The 26,509-nt window shown below is 36.3% G+C and overlaps 1 pseudogene; it reads left to right on the top strand.

Annotated features, from left to right (window-relative positions):
• The first annotated feature begins 15,556 nt into the window (after positions 1 to 15,556).
• On the top strand, positions 15,557 to 26,145 carry LOC111899438 (probable alpha-mannosidase At5g13980; annotated as a pseudogene).
• The last annotated feature ends 364 nt before the right edge of the window (positions 26,146 to 26,509 follow it).

Below are 26,509 nucleotides of genomic sequence, written 5' to 3'. Positions count from 1 at the left end.
GGACGAGGAGATGAAAAAGGCGAGGTACCATGAGATGTTGAGGAGCGATATCCGACAATTCGTGAGCCAATCCAGTTGCAAGACACTGCAGTATATGAAAACATGTGCCAAGGAGAGGGAGATTGACTTGGAGATGGAGAGGAAGAGGAAGCCAGAACAGGTTCAGGGTTCAGAGGGTTTGGGCAAGAGGCCCAAGGTGTTTGATTCGACATCGAAAGTCCAACACAGTTGGGGCCGCTGCGACAAGTGTGGCAAGACGCACGATGGAGCTTGTAAGGGTAATGGTGGTTCAGGATGCTATAAGTGCGACAAAACTATGCATTTTAGTTGGGATGCACAGCCACTACCCAGGAATCGAGACTGATTTGCCTCCATTGTAATAAGAGGGGCCATAGAAGGTCGAGTGTCTGAGTCTAGCAGTGGCAGGGCTAGTTACAGCTCCCGCTCCAGAGAATTTGAGGATCACATATGGCTGCCAGAGCAAGGCAGATGCTCCTGTTATGAGGAGTAGGGCTTTTTAGTTGACAACCGAAGAGGCTCGTACGACACCAGATGTGGTGACAAGTATGTATCTTCGCCTTATATCTTTATTTATGTTTTTTTTGCTTATATTTGTGTGTTTTAGTTTAGGATAATTCCTTGTGAACGGTATCTCTGCCCATGTATTGTTTGATTCGGGGGCTACCTGATCTTTTGTATCTCTTGCGCTTAGGAAGAGGTTTTTCGATGCTTTGGGGGAGATGGATTGCCCATTAGAGGTAGTGATTGCTTATGATTGACCTATGCGAGTATCTAGGATTCATCAGGGTTGTTTCGTAGAGTTGTTCGATGAATGGTATCCAATTAATTTGGTTCCTATTCCCTTGCGTGAGATCAAGGTTATTGTGGGGATTGATTGCCTGAGCCCCCATGGGGAAATGATTGATTATGAGCAACAGTTGGTGCATATCCGAACCCCAAGATAAGGAGAGTTAGTGATTCATGGAAAGGGTGTTCAGCATGGGCCAATTTTATGTTTAGCAGTTAGGTAGGCGTTATCTTCAGCATGGTTGTTCTGGATTTTTTGCCTATGTTATGGATACCCGGGATAAGGGTTAGGAGACTGTGGATGATGTAACGATTGTTCGGGAATACTCGGATGTGTTCCTGGATGACTTGCCTGGAGTGCCTCCAGAGAGGCAAGTGGAGTTTCAGATTGGCCTGGTTCCAGATGCAGCTCTGATAGCCAAAGCACCTTATTGGTTAGCACCTCAAGAGATGCAGGGGTTGTCTATGCAGCTTCAAGAGCTGTTAGACACCTGTTAGATGAGGGTCAGAGAGGGTGGTGTGAATAAGACGACCTTCCAGACTCGTTAGTGTCAGAGAGGGTGGTGTGACAAGTTCGTGGTGATGCCCTTTGGGATTACCAATGCTCCAACCGTATTCATGGACCTCATGAATCGCATATGCAAGCCTATGTTGGATCGGTCGGTGATTGTGTTTATTGATGACATCATGGTCTATTCCATTACCCAAGAGTTGCATGAGGAGCATTTAAGGGAGGTATTAGAGACTCTGAGGAGGGAGAAATTGTATGAAAAGTTCTCCAAGTGCGAGTTTTGGTTGCGAGAGGTGCCTGTAGTCTTTGTGACTCCTATTGTATGTGCTATATGCATATGTGCTTGTTTTCTATATGTATGTGGGGTGAAATAGACCTAGTATAGCCTCGTGCTGACATATGAGTTGAAATAGGCTTGGGGTGAAATAAACCTGGGGGTGAAATAGAACCGGTATAGCTTAGGCCGATGCATGAGTTGAATTAGAATCAGAGGTGAAATAGACCCGATGGTGAAATAGACCTGACACGGCCTTGAGTTTGTAGATATGTATGGTATGCGATATTTTGGGGAACTCACTAAGCTTCGTGCTTACAGTTTTTAGTCTATGTTTCAAGTACTTCCGTATCGAAGGGGAAGGGCCCGGGATGATCGCATCACACACACCATATTGTTTCGCATTTTGTTTGACTTTGATGTATTTGGATGATTTTTTCATACTTTGATTTCAATATGGTTTTATAATAACATTGAGGGTGATAGTTTTATTATTATGAAAATTAAAAGTTTAATCTTAAATTTTGAGATAAGAGTACATGGTTTCTGGATCCACCAGACTTTTACTTACATAATAAATGGGATGGTGATCTTCATTAAGATCCCTGGGCAGGACTGCACTTACAGCATTGGAGGATACTAAAAGATAGAAAAGGAGTGGCTCCCCATCTAATGGTTTTAACAATAAGGGTGCTGAACTTAAATATTTTCTAAGTTCTTGGAAGGCATCCTCATGTTCTTTGGATTATTCAAATCTCTTGTTTTCTTCAAGATGTCGTAGAATGGTTTGCATCTTTCTGAGGATCTTGAGATGAACCTATTTAGGGTTGCCACTCTTCATGTTAGTATTTGTATATCCTTGGATGGGGATTTCATATCAATGATGACCTTGATTTGCTGCAGGCTTGCTTCTATTTCTCTCTTGGTGACCATGTATCCAAGAGATTTTCATGCCTTCATTCCAAAGTGGCATTTGGAAGGGTTTAGCTTAATGTTGTATTCATCCAAAATTTCAAAGGCTCCTTGAAGATCCTTGAGGTGATCTTTAGCTTTCTTGGATTTGACCACCATATCATCAATATAGACTTCTATGGTGTCCCCCAGTTTGTCCTTGAATATTTGATTCACTAGCCTTTGGTATGTTGCTCCTGGATTTTTAAGACCAAAAGGCATGACAATATAGCAATATTTACATGTAGGAGTTATGAAGGCAGTATCCTCTTGATCAGATGGTTCCATCTAGATTTGTTGGAATCCTGTTAAAGCGTCCATAAACGTCAATAGCTCATGCCCTGTCGTGGCATCTATCATCGAGTCCATGTGTGGTAAAGGTAAAGGACCCTTAGGACATGCCTTGTTGAGATCAATTTAATCCACATATATTCTCTATTTTCCATTCTTCTTTTGGACCACTATCACGTTCACTATCCATCTCATGAACTTTACTTAACTGATCATCCTGGTCTTGAGAAGTTTTTCAATTTCTTCTTGAATGATTTGGTTCCTCTCGATTGCAAATTTCCTTTTTTTTGGTGTATAGGCCTGAAAGAAGGATCTATATTGAGTTTATGAGTTATAATTTTCTTATCTATACATGTCATATCCTCATGCTTCCAAGAGAAGGTCTTGCTTTTGTCTTTTAAGAAATTTATTAGTTCTTGCTCGATTTGTTCTGGTATTGAGGATCCTATGAGGACTTTGGCTCCAAGATCCTCGGGGTTTAGGGGCACTTCCTTCATATCATGTTCTCTTGCTTCTAATACACCTCGTGCCCCTGAATTAATTGTTATGTATTTTGTGGTTATTGTGGAAGATTTCATCGAGGTCTTGTAGCATTTCTTAGATTCTTCTTGATTGCCTATAATCTTCACTGTCTCCCAAGGAGTGGGCATCTTTACACATTGGCAGTACATCAATGGTACAACTTTCATGTCGTGGATCCATGGTCTTCCTAGTATAATATCATAGGAAGACAATGTATCAATTACACAAAAGCGTTGTATAGAACTTACCCCTCGATGTAGATGGGTGACTTGATCTCCCCGACTGTATGTTTTGTTTCACTGTTGAATCCTACCAGCACCGAGGATCTTTTAACTATTTCAGATTTCTGGATGTTCATCCTTTTTAGTGCATTTAGGAGTATGATGTTGACCAAGGATCCCCTATCGACAAGGATCCTTCCGGAAAAGTGGTTGGAAATGAAGAGGATGATCACCTATTCTTCATGGTGGGGATCCTAGATGTCTTCCCTATCTTTATCTCAAAAGATAGCTGACCTACTTCCTGAGAGCTATACAATTCTTTGTAATGTGGCCAAAGTTTTCATGGTACGCACACCACTTAGACTTATCCTTCTAGCTGGTGGACTTTTCTCCTTTCTTTGGCCACGTTGCTTTATCGTCGAGATCTTACATTATATATATATATATATATATATATATATATATATATATATATATATATATATATATGTATGTACGTATGTATGTATGTATGTATGTATGTATGTATGTATGTATGTATGTATTATAACTGAAATATCCACAAAGAAACAATAGTCAATGATCTTGGAGAATTCATCTTCCTCTCCTTCACCATCAAGGAAATTAACCCTATGATGATCAGGCTATGGCTTTGACTTAAGGGATCTTTGGGTCGAGGAGTCGCCCTTCTTATTGGGGTTGGCGTATGAGTTTGGTGGGTTGCTCCTTTTTTGGATCTTCTTGTCTTCTTCGAGTCTTATGAACCTCAACGATCTGTTTTGTACTTCGTCTATTCTATTGCATGGGGTCATTACAAGGTCTTTGTAGAAATGAGAGTCCTTCTTTAGGCTCATTTTGAAGGCTTCTATGTCAGTTGTCATGTCGATGTTGGGGATACTAAAAGCTTCTCTGCCAAACTTGTTCACAAAGTCCCTAAGGGATTCCTTAGGATCCTAGACTACCCGATAAAGATCACTAGTGACCTTTTCGAATGTTTTGCTACAAGAAAATTGATAAAAATATTAACTAAATGTATAATGAAGTAATATAGTAAGGATGAAGATTAAGTAGCCATTTCAAGGCTGATCCCATGAGGTTCGAACCAAAACCCTTACACATGCAAGCTTCCTTCAAGTGTGAGGGAATGGGGATGATCTCCATTCTCTCCTTGTATTGTTCCATGTGCTCTTCAAGATCCGTAGTCCCATCTTAAGGTTTCATGTTGGGAGTTTGAAAACGTTTTGGGACATCAATATCAACTATTGCAGGAGAATATCTCGAGATTCTGTGACTAGTGGGGATACTTCGGGTATAGGTTGGACTATCCATGATAGGTCATATGTTCGAGATCATTTGCCTTAGCTGTTGAATTTCTTTGGCCATTACCGGACTCATTCCTGCATCAAGATCCATAGAGTTAGTACTAAAGGTATGGTTATTCAAAAAGTTACCAGGATCATTGTTATTGGGAGTGGGGAAGGTTTCGTCGGGATCCTGGTGTAACGTCCCATTTTCACAACAAAAAATTTTCATTTTATTTAAGTAAATTTTCCCAATTTTAACTCTGTTATGGAGAAAACCATTTATTCCAAATACATTTATAAAAATCAGAGTAATATTAAAGTGGATAATCTTCATTGTTGTTGATGAATGTGTACAGTCACGCCTTCGCCTTCCCATAATGATCGATGGTATTTGAAACAATAAACAATTGAGTAAGCACAAAGTTTAGTGAGTTCCTCTAAACAAGGAACAGGTAAAAGAGCCTAGATCAAGAGTTCTAATTTTATCCTACATGACTATATATAATACCTAAGGCATCCCTCTAGTAACAGATAACCAAAACTAGTGGGCCGACATTGGTGTTTTTGACCCACCTCTACAATGAGGCGAATCTCACCTGAAATGAAGAAACCCGAGAACACTGTGAAGACAGGAAACAACGACAACTATATGCACGCTTAATCCGTGACTGATCACATTCTAATTGATTGCCCATATGTAAGCTTAATCCGTGAAAAGATATTTAGATGGTGTGGTTTACAACAAACGACAACTATAAATATTGTTGGTGGATTACTTTAAGTCACATCATCTTGTGGGAGATGTCTAAAAGAACAGGAAAGACTATCTTTCATATGCTATGGATTGCTATGGAACATATGGAGAATCAGAAATAAAAGATTGTTTCAACATGAGAGTACCTCCCCTCCGAATGGCGTTGAATGCAATAAATTCAAGGTATATTTATGGCTTAAACATAGGGGTAAATGTGTATTTTGAAGTTAGGATGAATGATTATCCTCCCCTTTTTTTTATTTGTAACCGCTAAAACAATAGTGTATCTTGTTATTTTGGTCCTCTGTGCAAGTCTGCTAGGTGGAGGTTCCGTTCTTTTTATAATATATTTGGTGTTTTAAAAAAAAAAAAACTCATTAAAAATATATCTTTTGTATACAAAATTAATATTAAAAAAAGCATTTAATAGACTATACAATAATCAATATGATAGCGATATGAAATAATAATGTCAAAATGATGAATTATTATTTTTTTCATAATAATGTTCTTCATTATTAATTTCTCAAAATATGGAGAATATGTGAAGATGATTCTTATCCTCCAAATCTCAAACAAGTGCATGTTGGCCCTAATATGGAAATTAATTATTTAGCATAAATTATTTAATAATTAGAAACAATTTTCTTTTAAAAAAACATGGCAAATATATTTCAACAACTATTATTTACTATCTATAAATTCAAAAGATAAAACGAACTCTTAGTCATCTTGTATAAATAATCTCAATCATTTTGTATCAAATTAGATTGTTCGTAAAACCAAATAAAATAAATTGAACATTTGAAGGAGTAGGGAATGAACGGAAGAAGTAAATACTTGTCTGACTAGATTTTCAGTCTTCAAAATATATTACTGTTCAATTGTTCAATATGAACTACATGTTCGAACTTTTTTGTACGATGATGATTCAAAACCTTCCGATTTAGTTGTTCAATTGTTTAAGATCACCCAATAATTAATGGTGATTTTTTTAGGGAAAATACTGGCAATAGTAAAAAAATACGGGGTTTTTTCAAAATATAGATACAAAAATAGATATTTTCGGATATAGACATGCATTCCACGAAGGTAGCTCCGCGGAATCTACTATAGATCCGCGGAATGGATCTTAAGTTTTTTTTTTTTTTTTTTTTTTTTTCACATTGATTCTTCGGAATTTATATTAATTCTCCAACTAATTATTTTCAAGTAAAGATTATAATAGTATGATAATCTTTTCTTAAAAATAATTAGTTGTGAGAATGAATTTAAACTCCGAAGAATCGATGCGGAAAAAAAAAACACTAAAGATCCATTCCTCGGAACTACCTCCACGGAATGAGTTCATTCATCGGAGGTAGCTTCGCGGAATGGATCTTTAGTATTTTTTTAATAAATTGATTTATTTACGATTTTGTCATTCCGCGGAGCTACCTCCGCGGAATGCATGTTTATATCCGGAAAAATCCATTTTTATGTCTATTTTTTGAAAATACCCTCATTTTTTACTATTGCCACTATTTTCCCTTTTTTTTATACCTCTTTCTATCTAATTATTATACTTCTACCTATATACAAATAGACATAAAGAAAATAAAAATATTATATAAAAATCAAAGAATTAGAAAGTATGTTCAACCAAAATTAAATATCAAAAAATACGAAAATAAATAAAGGACGTCTGACAACAACAGTGAATAGTAACATATATAGATATTCAAATCTTTGTCTGTCTCCTCTTCAATAATACTCCTTGCCTAGAAAAAAGAGTAAATTACATAAATGGTCCCTATGATTTGCATAAATTCTTAGTTTTGGTCCAAATTTTGAAAAGTTGATAAGTCGTATCCCTGTGGTTTTCAATTATTGCAGTTTTGGTCCTTCTATTTAACTCTAATCTAACTCTGAAACAATATGGTAAGAACATATAAAATGACTAATATACTCGTAGTTTATTTATTTTTATTATTTTCTTTTTTAATTTTATTATTATTTAATGGCATACTCCTCTCCCTATTGCTTCTTCCCATCATCCTCTATTCTATTATTGCTCTTCCGATTAACTCTCATTCTACTTCTCTAAAAACTTCATCCGGCAACCTTCAACCTTCAACTTGCTTCTCTAATCAATCAAATCGAATTAAAACACCACATCCAAACAACACTTTTGAAGAAGAAGAAAGTGGAAAACTAGATACAAGAAACCATATTCTTATGTGATTTGCAAAACAACCATCTTCATTGCTTCATGTCACATATATCAAACTCAAGAAAAATCGACAAATATTCTCAGTTGATTCTGTTTGTATCAGTCTTAAAGCATCAACATACAAAGAAAAAAATGGAAAAGAAGGTGTATAACACTTTGATCACTACTAAAAACACTTGGATGAATGCGGAAACATTCATATAATTAATTTTTTTTTGGACGTTTTACCCTTTTTAGAACCAAAAAGAAAATTAATAAACTATAATCTCCATTAATGGTGCAATTACTTGCAGGCTATGTTCGATATGGATTTCTCAACGAGGAATTAATCTATATCATCTAGATTTTACTTAGGTTCAATCAAATTATTACCGCGGAAGAGTGGGGCGTGAGAATAAGGAGACAACGAAAGCAAAGACGCTAGGGGAGAAATATTGCCACTGGAAGAGATAAGTGTTGATGGTGTCAGGCGGCAGACGGATGCATGCGTTGGTGGTACATGATGTCGTTGATGGCTATAGCAGTAAAAGGAGTTGAGGGGAGATATGGAAGGTTGTGTAGGAAAATCACCATCACTTGAAGGGATGATGAGCATCAGACGAGGGAGGTGGTGGGGTGAGGGAGGCGGCCATAAAAAGTAGGAATCGAGCATGATGATGCCATTTCCTCCCAATTGAAGTTAATTTTTGGATGGAGTCGATAGTGAAAACCCTAGAAAATCACATATTTCCTACTAGTATAAAAAGTTTGTATAAGTATGAAAACCCTAGAAAATCTCATATTTCCTACTAGTATAAAAAGTAGTCATCTACCAAGACCATTATGAAAGTAAGTAATTAGTCTTCTAACGATACTCGCTGAAAGTAAGTAAGTAGTCTTCTCACGAGACCCATTGTAAGTAAGTAGTCTTCTCACGAGACCCACTGTAAGTAAGTAAGTAGTCTTCTCACGAGACCCGCTGAAAGTAAGTAATAATGTGATTGATAGTCCCCATACTAAAAGTTCTCCTTAGAGGAGATTCTGGGAAACTAAAGGTGACTTCCACAACGAATCGCTAGGTTGAAATCCACATTTATGTTACGTAATCATATATATATATATATATATATATATATATATATATATATATATATACCCAAAACTATACCTATAATAGTTTACTAGAAATATATGAACATATACCTTTGCTACCCAAAGGTACTAAACTGACTGATTAGAACCTTTATATCTACATATGTATACATAATATATAAGTAAGATTTAGACGACCTTCGGACAACTAACCGATACCTTAAGTACACATCCAAACGAGGAAAAGGAAACAAGGCGAGTTAGCAGTTCTAAGTCCTTCAAACATTATTTATATAATTATACATATATAGACATGCTTTTAAGAATTGTACTAGGAATAATAAATAGTATCTCCTAACTATACCTATTATAGTTACTAGTAATGTATGTGAATAACCGAAAGTATGCCTTTGCTACCCAAAGGTACTGAATTGATTGATAGAACTTTTATGTCTCTATATGTATACGTAATATATAACTAATATTTAGATGACATTCGGATAACTAACCGATACCATAAGTACATATCCCAACGAAGAAAAGGAAACAAGGCGAGTTAGCAGTTCTATGTCCTTTAAACATTACTTATATAACTACACATATATAGGCATGTAATTAACAATATAAAAGTATAAAAGAAGTTTTGGTAAAACCTTTGAAAAGTTTAATAAATAAAAGTTCATGACTTGATGTCAGTTTATAAAACGATATGAAAGTAGTTTGTTTGATAAGACAGTTTTATGTATAAGAAAAACCTTTGTTTGAAACATAATTGTAACAGAGTTTGAAAGGAAACATACAGTATGTAAGACAGTTTGATAAAGAGTTTTAACATGTAAAAACGTTTGAAAATTTCATTTGGAGTAATGTGTTTGGTAAAACAACTAAAAGTGTAGTAAATCCATTTGTATGCTAGTTATTAATCACATGTGATTGATATAACAACTAGCATGATTCAACTTCTATTCCCCCCCCATAAAAGCATTTATAAACATTTAAAAACATTTAAAAGGTTAATTAAGGGGTATGAACTCACCTGTTGTTAGTGGATTGTACGGAAGTGTTGGACAAGGTGCTAGGTGTCAAGTGGAGACTTGAACATACACAATGGTCCTAGTTAACATATAATGAAACATATATGCATCCAATTAGTCATTTGACAACTAATTAACCAAGTTAAGACACCCTAGGACATGGAAACACTTTGATTCAAGTGCTATAGGTACCGAAGGGTTGCATCTAAGGGTTGTATGGCATGGTATTGGAGTTTATGGCCCAAGGACCACTCCTTATGGAGTTTACGGCCCATGGTCATTTCACCATGAGTTTATGGCCGTAAAATCATGGTACTAAGTTCCATTTTGTGTTTTGAGGTCTTATAAGTCATGATTGAGCATCCGATGATCAAGTCCAAGCCTTAGGAAAGCATTAGGGGCACAATATCACTACTTTGTAGAGTTTACGGCCTAAGAACCATATCCTTATGTGTTTACGGCCGTAAACTCTTATGGGGACATTTTTTTTATTGTTTTGTAAGGCCTTAAACACTTCTAGGAAGGATCAAGGCTAGCATCCAAGGCTTAGGAAGGGACTAGGGTCCATTTAACCCCCTTTAGAAGGGTTTACGGCCCAAGAACATCCTTGGTCGTAAACTCCTTTGATCTTATGATTCTTGATGATTTTCAAGTGTAAGCAAGTTCATATTATGCACACAAGAAGCTAGGGCAAGTGTACTTACAAGATAGAAGCTTGGTTTGGTGTTTAAGGTCCAAGAACACTAGCGTGTGTTCTTGGTGTTTTGAAGAACACTTGAAGATCTAAGTTTAATCAAAAATGAATGTATGAAATGATGTATAACAACTAGATGTTAGGTTATAGCAACAATTTAAGTCGAGAAATAGTTATGTTTTCGGAAGATCGGGTGAAGAACGGGATGCTAGTTGAGAGAGAATGGGGAGTGTTCTTGAGGGTGGAAGTGAGAAATGAAGAGAATGGGGAGTAAACTCATGCCTAAGGCATGAGTTCACGGCCATATGAGAGTTTACAGCCCAAACTCTAAAATTCTGTCTGTGAACTCCTAATTAGGGTGTTAATGGTGGGTTTGCTACTCCAAGACCCGAGAAGGTACTTCCTTTCATTCGTTCGTTTGAAGAATAAATGCTAAAAACACTCAAACGGACTTTAAACTGGATAACAATTTTTAGAAAGGTAATTGACTTTTAATTGAAGTGCTTGACTTTAGGGTTTGTACGAATGAAAATTATGGGTTGTCACATCATCCCCCCGTTAAAGGGAATTTCGTCCCAAAATTCAAATTCGAAAGTGAATACTCCTAAATCATGAAAAGAATAGGTACTTCTGTTCCGTCTTCCTCTCATGTCCTGATCGATGGGAAGTTATAAGTTTGGCTTCTAAGTTTATCTTTATGGTAGCACAATTACTCGTTGTCTGGAGACAATCTCCGTCCTGAAATTCATATTAGAACTCATACATGGTTCATTAATCACCATCTCGGGTATGCGAGTCATATATAATTCAGATTGAAAAGGTAGTCGAATAAATGATTCTTCTCTAAGCTCGCGTCCAAACGAGGAAAAGAAGTTAAAGCGGAATCATCAATTCTAAACTTGTAGGATCTTGATTATGTACCACCCTAGCGTATACTTTCCTCCATGATAGGTTAACCGTATGGGTCTTTGGATTGAACTTGACGTACTGTACGAGTAGTTTTCCGGAGAGGCTTGTTGAAGTTACTTCGGGAAGGCTACGAATCGTAACATACTCTGCGCATGAGCACCTCGGAGTTCTGGAACAACGGCTTCGCTAGAGAGTCGATTACGAGAAAAGGATTTTCCTTTGAAACTAGCACTATGAGGATCAAATTGAGTCAACTCAAATGACGACGTCGAACTACACGAAATTACAAGAGTTAGACTGGATCAAAAGGTGTTACAAAACAATACGGTGCAATCTATGAAAGAGTTTTCAGTACTTTGGTTTCAGCTATGCTATTACAGCTGTGAACAAAGCATACTGAAAAAAGCCAGTACAGGCAGCACGAGAGTCCCTAACACAGATGGTATCTCGCGAAAGATAAGACTCTAGTTGCACTAGTTTTTTAAAAATTTAGAAGTCTAACATAAACGCTACTGAGCGTAATATATTTTTAACGTGGGCCCGGAGTAGTCTCTCCTACGGTGGTGATCATTAGCATCCTTTCGTCCGTGCCAACATTCGTTGTTCCCGGGCAGTTTCTTTTGTAGTGACCCACCTCGCCACAACCATAGCAAGCCTGGATCACACCAGCGTTGTGTACTTGGTTGATCGGCCTTGCTAGAGTCTTGCAGTAACGGATGGTGTGTCCCTTTTTGTTGCAGTTTAAGCACTACATTTCCCAACAAGGTCTATGATGGTGATAGCTGCATTTGTTGCACTTTGGGAGATTACCAGTATAAGGCTTTGCTGGTAATGGGTTAGCAGAGACTGTTGTAGGTACGGTAGCAGCATTGACAGTAAGTAGCTGTTGTTTCCTTGAGGATTCCTGTGAGGACTCGTCTTTCCTCTTGTTCCAACCTTGCTTCCTGTTGTTGTTGTTGTTGTTGTTGTTGTTTCCCTTTTGTTGATCTTGTACAACAATCATTGAGTTCTGATAGTATCCATGGTCAATAATAGATTGTGCTAGTTCTTTGGCACTATCAAAAGTATCAGGCCTTGACACTAACACGCTTGACTGAATTTGAGATGACAGTCCCCAAATATATCTTTCTATTTTCTTGCTCTCTGGAGCAACCATATTTGGGCAAAGAATTTCTAGGTTGCAAAATCTGTTGGTATAGGTTAATATATCATAACCAACCATTTCAAGATTCCAGAGTTCCTGCTCGAGTTTTTTAATTTCCCCTCGTGGACAGTTTTCTCTCATCAACATTATTTTTAAGTTCTCCCAGCTTATCAAATTTGCCACTATTAGAGTCAGTGCCTTAACGTGGCCATTCCACCATGTTAAAGCTCTTTCTGAAAAGGTACAAGTAGCAAACTTGACCTTGTTGTCTCTAGGCAGGCGCAGATCTCAAAGACTACTTCTGTCTTTTCTATCCATTGTCTTAGTATCATAACCCCTCCAGTTCCATTAAAATTCAGTGGTTTGGAATTCATGAAATCTTTATAGGTGCACTCTCGTGAGTGCCCATGACTCTCGCCATGGTTCGAAGGAAATTCCCCAATTCCCGAACCAGTAGCACCGGAAGTGTTGATATGTGTCATGGCAGCCGCTACAGCCACCGTGACTGCTACTTGGAACATAGCAGCATCGAACTGAGGAGGTGGTGGTGGGGGTGGTATCGGTGTTTCAGTACCATTGATTCGTCTTGGATTCCTTCTAGGAGGCATCTTTCAACTATAAGTTGAAAAAATCAGAAAATGATAAGAATTCAATAGTACAGAAAATGAACGTGTCCTACGAACTAAATCGCCATAGTTCAACAGCAAGATATAGTATGAATGGTATAGGGTTCTAATGATAGAAGAATGAAAGTATTTGGGCAAGGATTATCGGGAACCAATCCAACTATCAAAATCATTGATATTTAAGATGTAGTTATAAAGACTTTAAGCCTAACACAGAAGGTGAGTAGTGTATTCACCAACTCACTAGGTCATATTGGGCTCTTAATTGTTAATGTGAATCGTATGGTTTTCTGCCACCTCGCATGGCTCACGAGTGATATCCTTTGTTCTCTGTCCTACTCCTGAAGAAAGTAATATGATGTCCACTTATGTCCCTTTGGTGTCCTCTGGCATCCCATTAGCTTCGTACTCTTTGTCTGATCTCTTCTCGAAGTTCTCTCTGTTGACTATTTTAGTGAGGTGGTGTCTCTAGTCAAGTTATCGGTGCGAGAATGGAAATGTCTAGAGAAACTATGAGAATACTCAATCTATTTCTAGTACTAATTTTAACATGAGATCCTTATTGAATCTTTCTATAATCACATAGGGTATACAAATTATATATATATCTCGGATCTAATAGTCATTCGAATATGTGATACTACTCCAAATCCACATCCAAACGAGGAAAAGGAAGTGAAGCGAAACCACACATTCTAAGTCTATGAGATCTTTATTATATATAACTCTAGGATGTATACATTTGGCCATTATAGACCGATCAGTAAGGGTCTTTTAATTCTCATATAATTATTTACAGTTATTGAAGATACTCCTATAGTATCTCTGTTTTGGGTTTGGTTCTTAGGTTTCTTGTTACTGTACACTTTTAGTATTGTTATTGGATAGTATCTCAAAATACTCCGATAGTATTTTACTTTATGTTTTGTTCTAAAGACTCTTTTGGACCTAGTAGTTGGTAAGTTTTAGGTTTGTCGCAACACCACTATCTAACCCCGAACACACGTTCACCATATCTCAATAAATATAGTTGATCAGGCTATATTAATTCCAGATATGATTACATAACTACCCAGTTTTGACTGTTGTGCCTAACAATTAAATACATTTGTTATGTTCTAGTATGATACAGTTCTATAGTAAGTATGTAGGTACGTAGATATGTATACTTTTAGTTAAGTATTTTAGTACTTAAAGGTATAAACTCTTAGTCAAAGTATTTTTAATCCCATTGTATTTATAGTTAGTATATCTTTTATGGGTTGATATACCCAATTCACTATAAACAATGCTCTGATACCAATCTGTCATACCCTAAAACCAAGAACGACGGAAACGTTCTGGGGCGGAGGACATCATGTAAAGTATCACAACAATGCAAAGTAGTAAACAAGCAACAACATCATCCATTGCATTAATAGTATAATTTTAAATACAAGTGTGCTCTTTCATAGAATAAAACAATATAATGAATATTCAAAATAAAAGACAAGTCTTGACTGCTCCGTCTTCACAAAGCCTGGTCATCGTACCTGTCTATTGGTGACTGGAGAATACAAGTTATTTTGAAAGCGAGTATCAACATAAAGCTGGTGAATTCATAAGTATTTAGTGTCATTATTTGTAAATTAAACATGTAATAAAAGACTTGTAATTGTTTTGAGGAAAAGTTTGTATAAGTATGAAAACCCTAGAAAATCCCATATTTCCTACTAGTATAAAAAGTAGTCTTCTACCAAGACCATTATGAAAGTAAGTAATTAGTCTTCTAATGAGACTCGCTGAAAGTAAGTAAGTAGTCTTCTCACAAGACCCGCTGTAAGTAAGTAGTCTTCTCACGAGACCCACTGTAAGTAAGTAAGTAGTCTTCTCACGAGACCCGCTAAAAGTAAGTAATAATGTGATTGATAGTCCCCATACTAAAAGTTGTCCTTAGAGGAGATTCTGGGAAACTAAAGGTGACTTCCACAACGAATCGCTAGTCGAAATCCACATTTATGTTACGTAATCATATATATATATATATATATATATATATATATATATATATATATATATATATATATATATATATATATACACCCAAAACTATACCTGTAATAGTTTACTAGAAATATATGAACATATACCTTTGCTACCCAAAGGTACTAAACTGACTGATTAGAACCTTTATATCTACATATGTATACATAATATATAAGTAAGATTTAGACGACCTTCGGACAACTAACTGATACCTTAAGTACACATCCAAACGAGGAAAAGGAAACAAGGCGAGTTAGCAGTTCTAAGTCCTTCAAACATTATTTATATAACTATACATCTATAGACATACTTTTAACAATTGTACTAGGAATAGTAAATAGTATCTCCTAACTATACCTATTATAGTTACTAGTAATGTATGTGAATAACCGAAAGTATGCCTTTGCTACCCAAAGGTACTGAATTGATTGATAGAACTTTTATGTCTCTATATGTATACATAATATATAACTAATATTTAGACGACATTCGGACAACTAACTGGTACCTTAAGTACACAACCCAATGAGGAAAAGGAAACAAGGCGAGTTAGCAGTTCTAAGTCCTTTAAACATTACTTATATAACTATACATATATAGGCATGCAATTGACAATAAAAGTATAAAAGAAGTTTTGGTAAAACCTTTGAAAAGTTTAATAAATAAGATTTCATGACTTGATGTTAGTTTATAAAACGATTTGAAAGTAGTTTGTTTGATAAGACAGTTTTAAATATAAGAAAAAACTTTGTTTGAAACATAATTGTAACAGAGTTTGAAAGGAAACATACAGTATGTAAGCCAGTTTGATAAAGAGTTTTAACATGTAAAAACGTTTGAAAAAGTCATTTGGAGTAATGTGTTTGGTAAAACAGCTAAAAGTGTAGTAAATCCATTTGTATGCTAGGTATTAATCACATGTAATTGATATAATAACTCGCATGATTCAACTTGTATTCCCCCTATAAAAGCATTTATAAACATTTAATAACATTTAAAAGGTTAATTAAGGGGTATGAACTCACCTGTTGTGAGTAGATTGTACGGAAGTGTTGGACAAGGTGCTAGGTGTCAAGTGGAGACTTGAACATACACAATGGTCCTAGTTAACATATAATGAAACATATATGCATCCAATTAGTCATTTAACAACTAATTAACAAAGTTAAGACACCCTAGGACATGGAAACACTTTGATTCAAGTGTTATAGGTACCGAAGGGTTGCATCTTAGGGTTGTATGGCATGGTATTGGAGTTTATGGCCCAAGGACCACTCCTTATGGAGTTTACAACCCATGGTCATTTCCCCATGATTTTATGGTCGTAAACTCATGGTACTAAGTTCCATTTTGTGTTTTGAGGTCTTATAAGTCATGATTGAGCATCCGATGATCAAGTCCAAGCCTTAGGAAAGCATTAGGGGCACAATATCACTACTTTGTAAAGTTTACGGCCTAAGGACCATATACTTATGTGTTTACGACCATAAACTCTTATGGGGACATGTTTTGATTGTTGTTTAAGGTCTTAAACACTTATAGGAAGGATCAAGGCTAGAATCCAAGGCTTAGGAAGGGACTAGGGTCCATTTAACCCCCTTTAGAAGGGTTTACGACCCAAGAACATCCTTGGCCGTAAACTCCTTTGATCTTATGATTCTTGATGATTTTCAAGTGTAAACAAGTTCATATTACCCACACAAGAAGCTAGGGAAAGTGTACTTACAAGATAGAAGCTTGGTTTGGTGTTTAAGGTCCAAGAACACTAGTGTGTGTTATTGGTGTTTTGAAGAACACTTGAAGATATAAGTTTAATAAAAAAATGAATGGATGAAATGATGTATAACAACTAGATGTTAGGTTATAGCAACAATTCAAGTCGAGAAATACTTACGTTTTCGGAAGATCGGGTGAAGAACGGGATGCTAGTTGAGAGAGAATGAGGAGTGTTCTTGAGGGTGGAAGTGAGAAATGAAGAGAATGGGGAGCAAACTCATGCCTAAAGCATGAGTTCACGGCTATATGAGAGTTTACGGCCCAAACTCTAAAAGTTTGGCCGTGAACTCCTTATTAGGGTGTTAATGGTGGGTTTGCTACTCCAAGACCCAAGAAGGTACTTCCTTTCATTCGTTCGTTTGAAGAATAAATGCTAAAAACACTCAAACGAACTTTAAATTGGCTAACAATTTTCAGAAAGCTAATTGACTTTTAATTGAAGTGATTGACTTTAGGGTTTGTAAGAATGAAAATTTCGGGTTGTCACATTAACAACGTCCACTAAAAGGACTAATGATGTAATTTCTCCAAACCACAAGGACACAATCTAACAGTTTTTCAAAGGCTGGACTAAACCTAAGAATCCGACCAAACCACAAGGACCTTTTCTATAATTTACTCAAAAAATTTGGAAATATTTTTTTCTTCAAAGTTTTAAGTTCTAAGGCTGGACGGTGTGGACTTGGTTAAGCTCGTCTAAGGCCTCGGCGAGCTCGGAAGACACCGCACCGAGCCCTCGGCTTGCCAAGCTCGGTTCGGCAATTCGGCTACTATTCTTCGAGGAAAGACACGTTGGAGGATGTATTGGGATAAGGAAATAGGTGGTCAAATATGATCGTTTCTTTAAAAAAAATCAAAAAATCCTTTTTATTACCTTAAATACATACCAATCTTTCACATATTTTACCTTACTTCACAACCTTCAAATTATCATCCAAACCATTCATTTTTTTTTTTTTGAAAAAATGGCTTCTTCCTCCAACCCAAAAGCTCAAAAAATACCAAATAAACCTAAGCATATCACCTTCTTCACCAACATTCATCCAAGACCAACATGATCGGCCTATTTATTCTCCACCGAATCTACATTTTTGTGGTGTTTACTACCATTTCAAGCCCGAAATCAAGCGCAATACCAAAATCAACCTCAATTCCCAAACAACCACAATTTCAAAGACAACTCCAATTTCAAAACCAACCACAAATGAACTTATCATCCCAAATGATGCATGAGTTCAATCCATTTGATGATCTTCCCAAGTCCCAAATGAACGACCAAACTGAATTTCAAATCGAAGCGGAACCCGAAGTCGTCCCAGAAATAGAATCTGAGTCGGAAGAGAATCCATCACAACCAAAAAACGTGGAAGGGCGCCTCCAAATCAATGGACATCCGCCAAAGAAAAGACGTTAGCGCTTGCTTGGGTGGATGTTTCTGAAGATCTTGTGGTTGGAAACAACCATGATTATCCAACTTTCTTCCGAAAAATCACGCGCCGGGTTCTGAACAAGATGAATCTTGTTGATTACCGTAAAAAAAGACCAAGTTTATTCTAAAGTGATGAAATTTTAACAAAGTCATGACGGATCTCAACGGGTTGTTTTCGAGTGTGAAACGACAATGACAAAGTGGTGCAAACGACGAAACCATTTTGCAAAAATCTCTTGAAATGTATCAGGAACAAAAAGGCGAGCCATTTAAATTTTTACATGTTTGGAACATTGTAAAATTATAAAAAAAAAAAAGGCAGGATGTGGCATCTTCTCCAACCTTTACGGGTGGTTCGTCTAAAAAAACCAAAACATCTGAAATGACACATAGTCAATCGTCTGATGCGCATATCGGGATTGATCTCAATGAAGCGGAACCTTTTGAGGTTCCAAGAGCCACTTGTCCCATGAGAAGAGACACGACCAAATGAAAGGGAAAAGCGATGGCAACTACTTCAGAAGACGTGGAGAAACTATCAACAAAAATGGACAGTTTAAAGTTTTCCTGCGTTACTTGAACTTTATACAAGAGAAAAAAAATGTAACATCCCAAGATTCAGGTACAACTATTCAATCCTCCTTCTTTTCTCTTATGTCAAGTTTAGCCATTTAGAGGAAAAAGGTGGCAAATGAGTACGCTACGCGTACTTATGTGCTTATTCTGGACGCGAAATCGCTAAGGTACACTGGGCGTACCCAGAGTTACGCCGGGCGTACCCGGCCCAGGTGCAAAACCTTAATCTGACTTGTGCACTATTTAAAGGGTGCTAAGGCTCATTTCTCAGCCTCCATATCAGTGAATGAAACCCTAAGAGAGAGCCTCCCTTCGTTCTTTGTGAGTATGTGAGTGTTGTTGGAGCTAATAGTGCATTGGTGACTTAGTAGAGAAGAAGGAAAGGAGCATTTGGAGGCTAAAGCTTGAAGTGCAAAGTTGGATCTGAGATCTACAGAGAAAGGAGCTACACTTAGAGGTATAAAGTTCAAAACTTTCCTCTTCTTTTGGTTTGTTGTTGTATGTGCCATTTATAGGATTAAAAACCCCAAAGGTGGAGACTTTATGAGTGTAAGGTGCTCCATGGTCCGAGAACTGTCCCTTTTCAGTGGTATTAGTGGTTTAGATCCATGAAGTTTCTATCTTGGTTGTTGATATGGGGTCATGCTTGAGTATTAAGCCTTCTAGAGTTAGAGAATGGAATATTATGGGAGTTGGTGACTTGTTCAGCCATGCAAGGGCTTAAAGTCATCAACTTTATGGATTAAGAAGCTTAGAAGTGGTCAGATCTAGAAGTTGGATGTGGGTATTAACTGTTTAAGACCTCAAGAGCTAAAGGGCTGAAGTAGGGGAGTACGTCGGGCGTAATCCCTACTGGATGGCGTTCCCTGATTCTGAGAGGCAGCCGGGTACGCTCAGCATACACATCTGGTACGCGCAGCGTAACCCGGAAAGTTGACTTTTAGGGTATGGTCTATAGTGGGGCCTTTTGAGTTATGAGAGGGGTAAAATGGTCTTTTACCCTTCTAAAGAGTGTCATAAAAGGACATAGTAGACTTTGAGAGTTATGTTAAATAGAGTATTTATTTCATGTGATTAGGCGGAGGCTAGACCAAAGTTTACCGAGTCAGAGATTTACCGAATTACCAGAGGTGATTCTTCTCACTATAATTTACTTAAAGTGGTAAACAGAGTATGTGACAGTGTATTTCAGAGTTAGGTGCTAGTGTATTTGCATGCTATTTATGTGTTATATTTATTGTGATATGTGATATGCATGGTTCAGAGCTTACAGAGTTAGGACCAGTGGGTCCATAGAGTTAGGACCTTTGGGTCCACAGAGTTAGGGCCAGAGGGCCCACAGAGAGTTGGGACTGTAGGGTCCCACTAAGACACATTGACTAGAGGGTCAAACAGAGTTATAGCCTCGGGTGGCTAATATGTGTTAGATTGGTATTTTGGGGAACTCACTAAGCTTTATGCCACTACTAGAAAACAGACCTTTAACGACGCGCAGTTTATGACACACAGTGATTTATAATACGCAAAAGCATGTGACCTAAAAATAATGTCAGCTCTCTAGAAATTTTAAGAATTTAAGACGCGTATTTTTGCGTGCCCTAAAACTAGTGTTAGAAAAAAAAACACGGAGGGCACTTATTATTAAATGTGCGCGTCATCTGAACATGTTGCTTTATAATTTTTAATGAAACACGCTCTTTAGTTACAAGTGGGAAAAAGAAAAACCCCAAAATTAGAAAAACCCGCTTTCGCTTCCCTCTTTACCCTAATCGGCGATCCTTCTTTCCCCTCCCTGGCTCCCCACATCGACCGCTAACTACTCCCCTCACACTCCGACCACCACTTTGTGCTCTTTCATGGTCGTCGACCCTCTTCCATTGTCGACCCTCCACCAACGTTGCATCTTTTTCATCGTCTTCCTCAGCCATCGGCCTTCTTCAGTGCCTTCATATGCAGATTCTACGCACCACCCCTTCCACACGATCACTTTGTAATCGACGACTTGATTAGCATCTCCTTACCTTGCTCTCTCTCACCTCACCTCGTTGGCAACCGCAGGCTCACCTCTAATCGCCGACCATTGAGACTCATCAGCACCGGCGACTGTGTCCCGAATCCGCTTCCCCTCTACATTACTCCACCTACTACAACTACTCATGAGCTTCTCTTCTACCTTGTTTCCATCAGTTCTCTCACATATCCCATCGTTCATCTCCGCCCCTCACCCATCTCCACCGTCTCCAACCCTCACCGCCTCTTCTTGCCTCATAGCCCACACCTAACAACTTTGATTTGAAGAAATTTAAGGAAGTAGAAGTTGTTCAAGAATAAATTGCAGATGAAACCCTAATAGCATTATGTGACAACACAAGAAGATGATGGCGTTGGAGAGCAAGCGTTCTTGGTTGTTTCCTTCTCATGCTCTGTACTTTTTTCCAGGTATTTTAATCCTTTCTGTAAACCCGATCTGTAATTAGTTGTTGATACGAGTTTCTAAAAATTACAGGAAAGAGGAATCAAAAGTTCAAAAACATGTTTGTAGTTATAGAACCCACATCCCTCTGTAAAACTTAGAATTATATCAGATAATCAAATATATTCAACATAATCAAATTAAATTTCTTGGAATAGCTCAATCCCATACTTACATGTTCTTACAGTGTTTTCTTCTTCTTCTTCTTCTTCTTCTTCTTCTTCTTCTTCTTCTTCTTCTATGTAGCAATGATTGCAAAGGTAGCAATTGCTGTGGTCGGTGGTTTTCTAGGATGGATTTATACACGAATCAAACCACCACCTCCTAGGGTTTGTGGATCACCTGGTGGACCTCCTATTACTTCACCTCGAATCCAACTTAATGATGGAAGACATTTACCTTACAGGGAGTGGGGTGTCTCCAAAGATAAAGCCAACTACAAGATCATTGTCATAAGCTATTGCCCTCCAACTGAAACGGATCTATCATCTGGAAAAAAATTGGTAATGAGATGCTTTATATTTTTATCTTCTCCATGAAAGTCAACAAAAACTATTATATTCTGTATATCTACATAAATGTGAAATGGAAATATGGAATATTGATTTTTATATTGTAGGTGGTTGTTGTCTACAATTCCCAAGGGTGGAAGAGATCTGATGTTATAAGACTTCCAGTGAGTATCATTTTAGGTTTTGAACTTTTGGTTGCATCTTAATCAATTTTTTTGGGATAATAATAACAATAATAATATATTATGCGTATTATATGTGAATATCTAACAGGCTGTGAGCGAGAATATTGTTGTCCATGACTCCAATGGAAAAGAAGTAGAGTGTCAACTTCACCCCATAGTAAATGATGCTATTGCCCTTAGAAACTACCACACCACTGCATATACAGGCAAATCACCAAGCTCAATTTCCAAGTATTAACTTGCATTTACAACATCTGTTCCACCTCTGGGATTTACCACATACGTCGTTTCAAGCACAAAAAAGCCAGGTAAAAATAAAATTAACAATATTTTACATAATATACATTGATTTTCGAATTTTGAACAGAATTTATCTAGTGATATAATTTATTTTTTGCAGCATGGAATTTTGTAAATGAAGCATTTTACAAGCATACTAAAACAGGAAAAGATGGGATTGAAGTAGGAACAGGAAATTTGAAGTTAATCTATTCTGGAAGTGAAGGAAAGGTTTCTCAATATGTTAACAGTCGAAGCTCTGTAAGTATATTTACCTTTCATTTTTTTTTGCATAATATAGCAACCAACTATCTTATTTTTGCTAATGACCTGATTGGAAAATAAAATAGTTTATCACCCAAATTAGCAAAAATGAACCTATTTTTTGACGTTATATAAAATATAGTAAGTTAAGTTATGTATTATTATTAGTATTGTTATTTATTCTTTTAATGTGCACTAACCTGTGTTATTTTGGTTTATGAAAGATCACTGCCTCTGTGAAGCAATCATACAGCTTTTATGCTGGATTTGATGGAACTACAGGAGAGCAGGTAACTTTATTTTCTTTATATCATTTATTATTTTTCTTTTTTTATTTTGTAAATACTGTTATTGGTACAAGTTTTTTATATTAACAATTGAGCTCCTAACTTGTTTAATTTAGGCATCTGGAGCATATATTTTCCGTCCAAATGGTACATATTCTATTGATACATAGGAGCAGATATATATTATATAATTTCTTCTGATATATCTACGTGTCTTATAATTTATACTTTATAGCCAAATTTAAATTTTAATATTCTTCATTGAAATTATAGACTCCCATAAAGGTTTTGAATGGGCCAATATATGATGAAGTACATTAGAAAATAAATCCATGGATTTACCAGGTAATGGATAAAGTAGTGCTATATGAACTCATATTTTTCCTTGTTGGACTGATTGAACCGTCTGAAATGACCATTGTACCCTTCCATCCAGATCATTAGAGTGTTCAAGAATAAGGAGCATGCTGAAGTTGAATTTACAGTAAGTTCATTTTTCTTTACTTGTCTAATTGTTGTTCATTACTGATAATCTCAACTTTTTCAGGTGGGCCCCATACCTGTTGATGATAGAGTTGGGAAAGAAATTGTAACTCAGATCACAACCACCATGAAGAGCAATAAAACATTTTACATATATTCTAATGGGAGAGATTTTCTTCAAAGGGTATTACTCCCATTAAACATCTAAGTAGGTATTTAAAGAAAATGTGATCAAAATTATATTTTTTTGTGGCAGATTCGAGACTAAGAGAGGATTGGGATCTTGAAGTGAATCAACCTATTGCTGGAAATTATTATCCTGTATGTTTTCTTTTTTCAATATCCATTATCAAGATAACTGTCATTTTGAATCAACATGCCCTTTGCTATTCATATTCAATGCTCCATTAATGGAAAATTTTTAAAGAAACGTTTCACAGACTTGTGTTATTTCTAAAGGTAAATCTTGGAATTCACCTAAAAGACGAAACTAGTGAGCTCTCGCTTTTAGTAGATAGATCCGTAGGTGGATCCAGCATTGTTGATGGGCAATTGGAGTTAATGCTTCATAGGTATGTCTTTTCTTTCCATTCGCATTTTCATCAAAATCAACAATCAAAAAAATTAAATCAGCCATAATATATATAAACACGAAAAATCTCTTTTTTAGGAGATTGCTTTATTATGATGGAAAAGGTGTTGCAGAGGCGCTTAATGAAACAGTTTGCGTTGGTAACGATTGTAGAGGATTAACTGTAAGCATTTTCTATAAGTCAAATTGGGGAGGGTGCCAAGTGGCGCCGATCCTATGGTCAAGAAATATACTCTCCACTTCTTTTGGCGTTCACTGAGCAGGTGATTGAATATTTTTTGTGTTAAATGTTTCTTTAAAAATCCATAAAAAAATGTTACTTATCAATTAATTTTATTATATTTTACAGGACGAAAAAACAGGGACAAATTTCCAGGTGTCCACATTTTTAGGAATGGATTCCTCCTACAGTCTCCCTGATAACGTAACATTGTTAACACTCCAGGTAAACCATGCAAAAAGACGTAAATGCCCTCCTTCTTCATTCGAATCTTTGAAAATAGCCTACAAAGCTTGAGAAAAAACTTTATTTTCTTAATTTAGGAGCTGGAAGATGGAAAAATTCTTCTTCGGTTAGCACACTTATATGAGGTGGTTGATCTTTCTTCTTCTTCTTCTTCTTCTTCTTCTTCTTCTTCTTCTTCTTCTTCTTATTATTATTATTATTATTATTATTATTATTATTATTATTATTATTATTACATAAATTCATTTAATTGTGTTTTGAAACACGATAAAATTATATTTGTATATTTATATATTTTTTTCTTCTGGCTCTAGGTTGGAGAGGACAAAGATCTTTCAGTTATGACAAGTGTTGAATTACAGAAACTATTTGCAAAGAGGAAGGTAATACACTACAACATTCAAGTTTCTTTAACACACTAACTAACATCTTTTTAACTTTTTTTTGTACTTGATATGAAGACAAAAGCTCAATTGCACAGCCTCATGAAAAACAGAATTTACAATTTTGCCTCTTACACTCTCTCAACAATCTCTTCCAGGTTTTTTCTTCTCATCTGATTTCCGTTCAAATTCCTTAGAATTGATAAATTTTGTGTGGTTGATATGTCGTCAATTGGGCGTACTTTTGATAAGATATATGTTCTTGTGGTATTGTGACTGATACCTACAAATACTTGTATGAATGTGCAAATATATGCATCAGATACACATACTTTTGTGTTTGATTGTTTGTCATGTGTGCAGCAAATGTGTTTCATTGAGATTTAAAACCCAAAAACATTCTTGCTAATTCTGACTGTAAACTAAAGATCTGTGATTTAGAACCCTAAAACAGTCACAAATAAGAAGATTACAGATTTTTTTCCTGGTTTCACTCCCAATGTGAAAACAGGTTGCACTACTGGGGCACAAGTGGTGAATCCCATGGTGTTCAATAAAAGGAACCAACACCCTTCCGTGTAGTATGCTCTTTTATTCCTATAGACTGTTATTTATCAACAAAAAAAAATTTCTTTTTGACTTTTCTTTATAACAAAAATGTTTTTCTTTCACATTAATAATGTCATAGATTAAGGTAAATGATTTAATCTTAGAATAGTAATTTCATTGTATTAATTCTATTAGGATGCATTTAAAGATCTGAGAAGGGATTGCTTCCACAGTTTGGCTGAGAAACCTCAGTTTACTCTCTTAACTTTCAGGTTCTAATTTCTATATCCTTCAGTAATTTTCTTTTTATACCCTTGGCTGAGATAAAGGGACTAATTCCAAAGGTTTTATTGAGCAGCTTTTGGAGTTGTAACATTGGCAACTGTGATTCTGTGCTTGCTATGGCTAGGGGTAGTTGATGGAATTGAATATCAACCAAGTGGAACTGCATTTGAAGTTAGAAATTTGCCTATAGTTGTTGGACTAATTGGTTTTTTCTATGGTATCTATTTTTGTATGATATTAAATTTATGCAATGGATTCTATTTTTTGTATGATATTAAATTTATGCAATGGATTCTATTTTTTGTATATCATATTTTATTTTCTATTATGAAACATTAAATACAAATTTAATTTGAAAATAAGTAAATCTATAAATAATGTTTTTTTTAAATATTTAAAATTATGATACGCAAAAATGTGTGTCATCTTCATTTATGACATGCCCTTTCTTGACAGGTGCTTTCTTGATACGCATTGCGTGTCATTAACACGCGCCTCGTAAGGTAACGACACACGAATGTGTGTCGTCTTCCGTTATGACAGGGTCTTCCTTGATACGCATTGCGTGTCGTAAACGCGCATGAGCGTCGTAAATGCGCGTCGTCTATAGACGACGCGCA

The sequence above is a fragment of the Lactuca sativa genome, chromosome 1 (assembly GCF_002870075.4).
Source record: "Lactuca sativa cultivar Salinas chromosome 1, Lsat_Salinas_v11, whole genome shotgun sequence".
In the NCBI taxonomy this organism is placed as follows: domain Eukaryota; kingdom Viridiplantae; phylum Streptophyta; class Magnoliopsida; order Asterales; family Asteraceae; genus Lactuca; species Lactuca sativa.
This window is presented reverse-complemented; position numbering and strand designations above follow the sequence as displayed.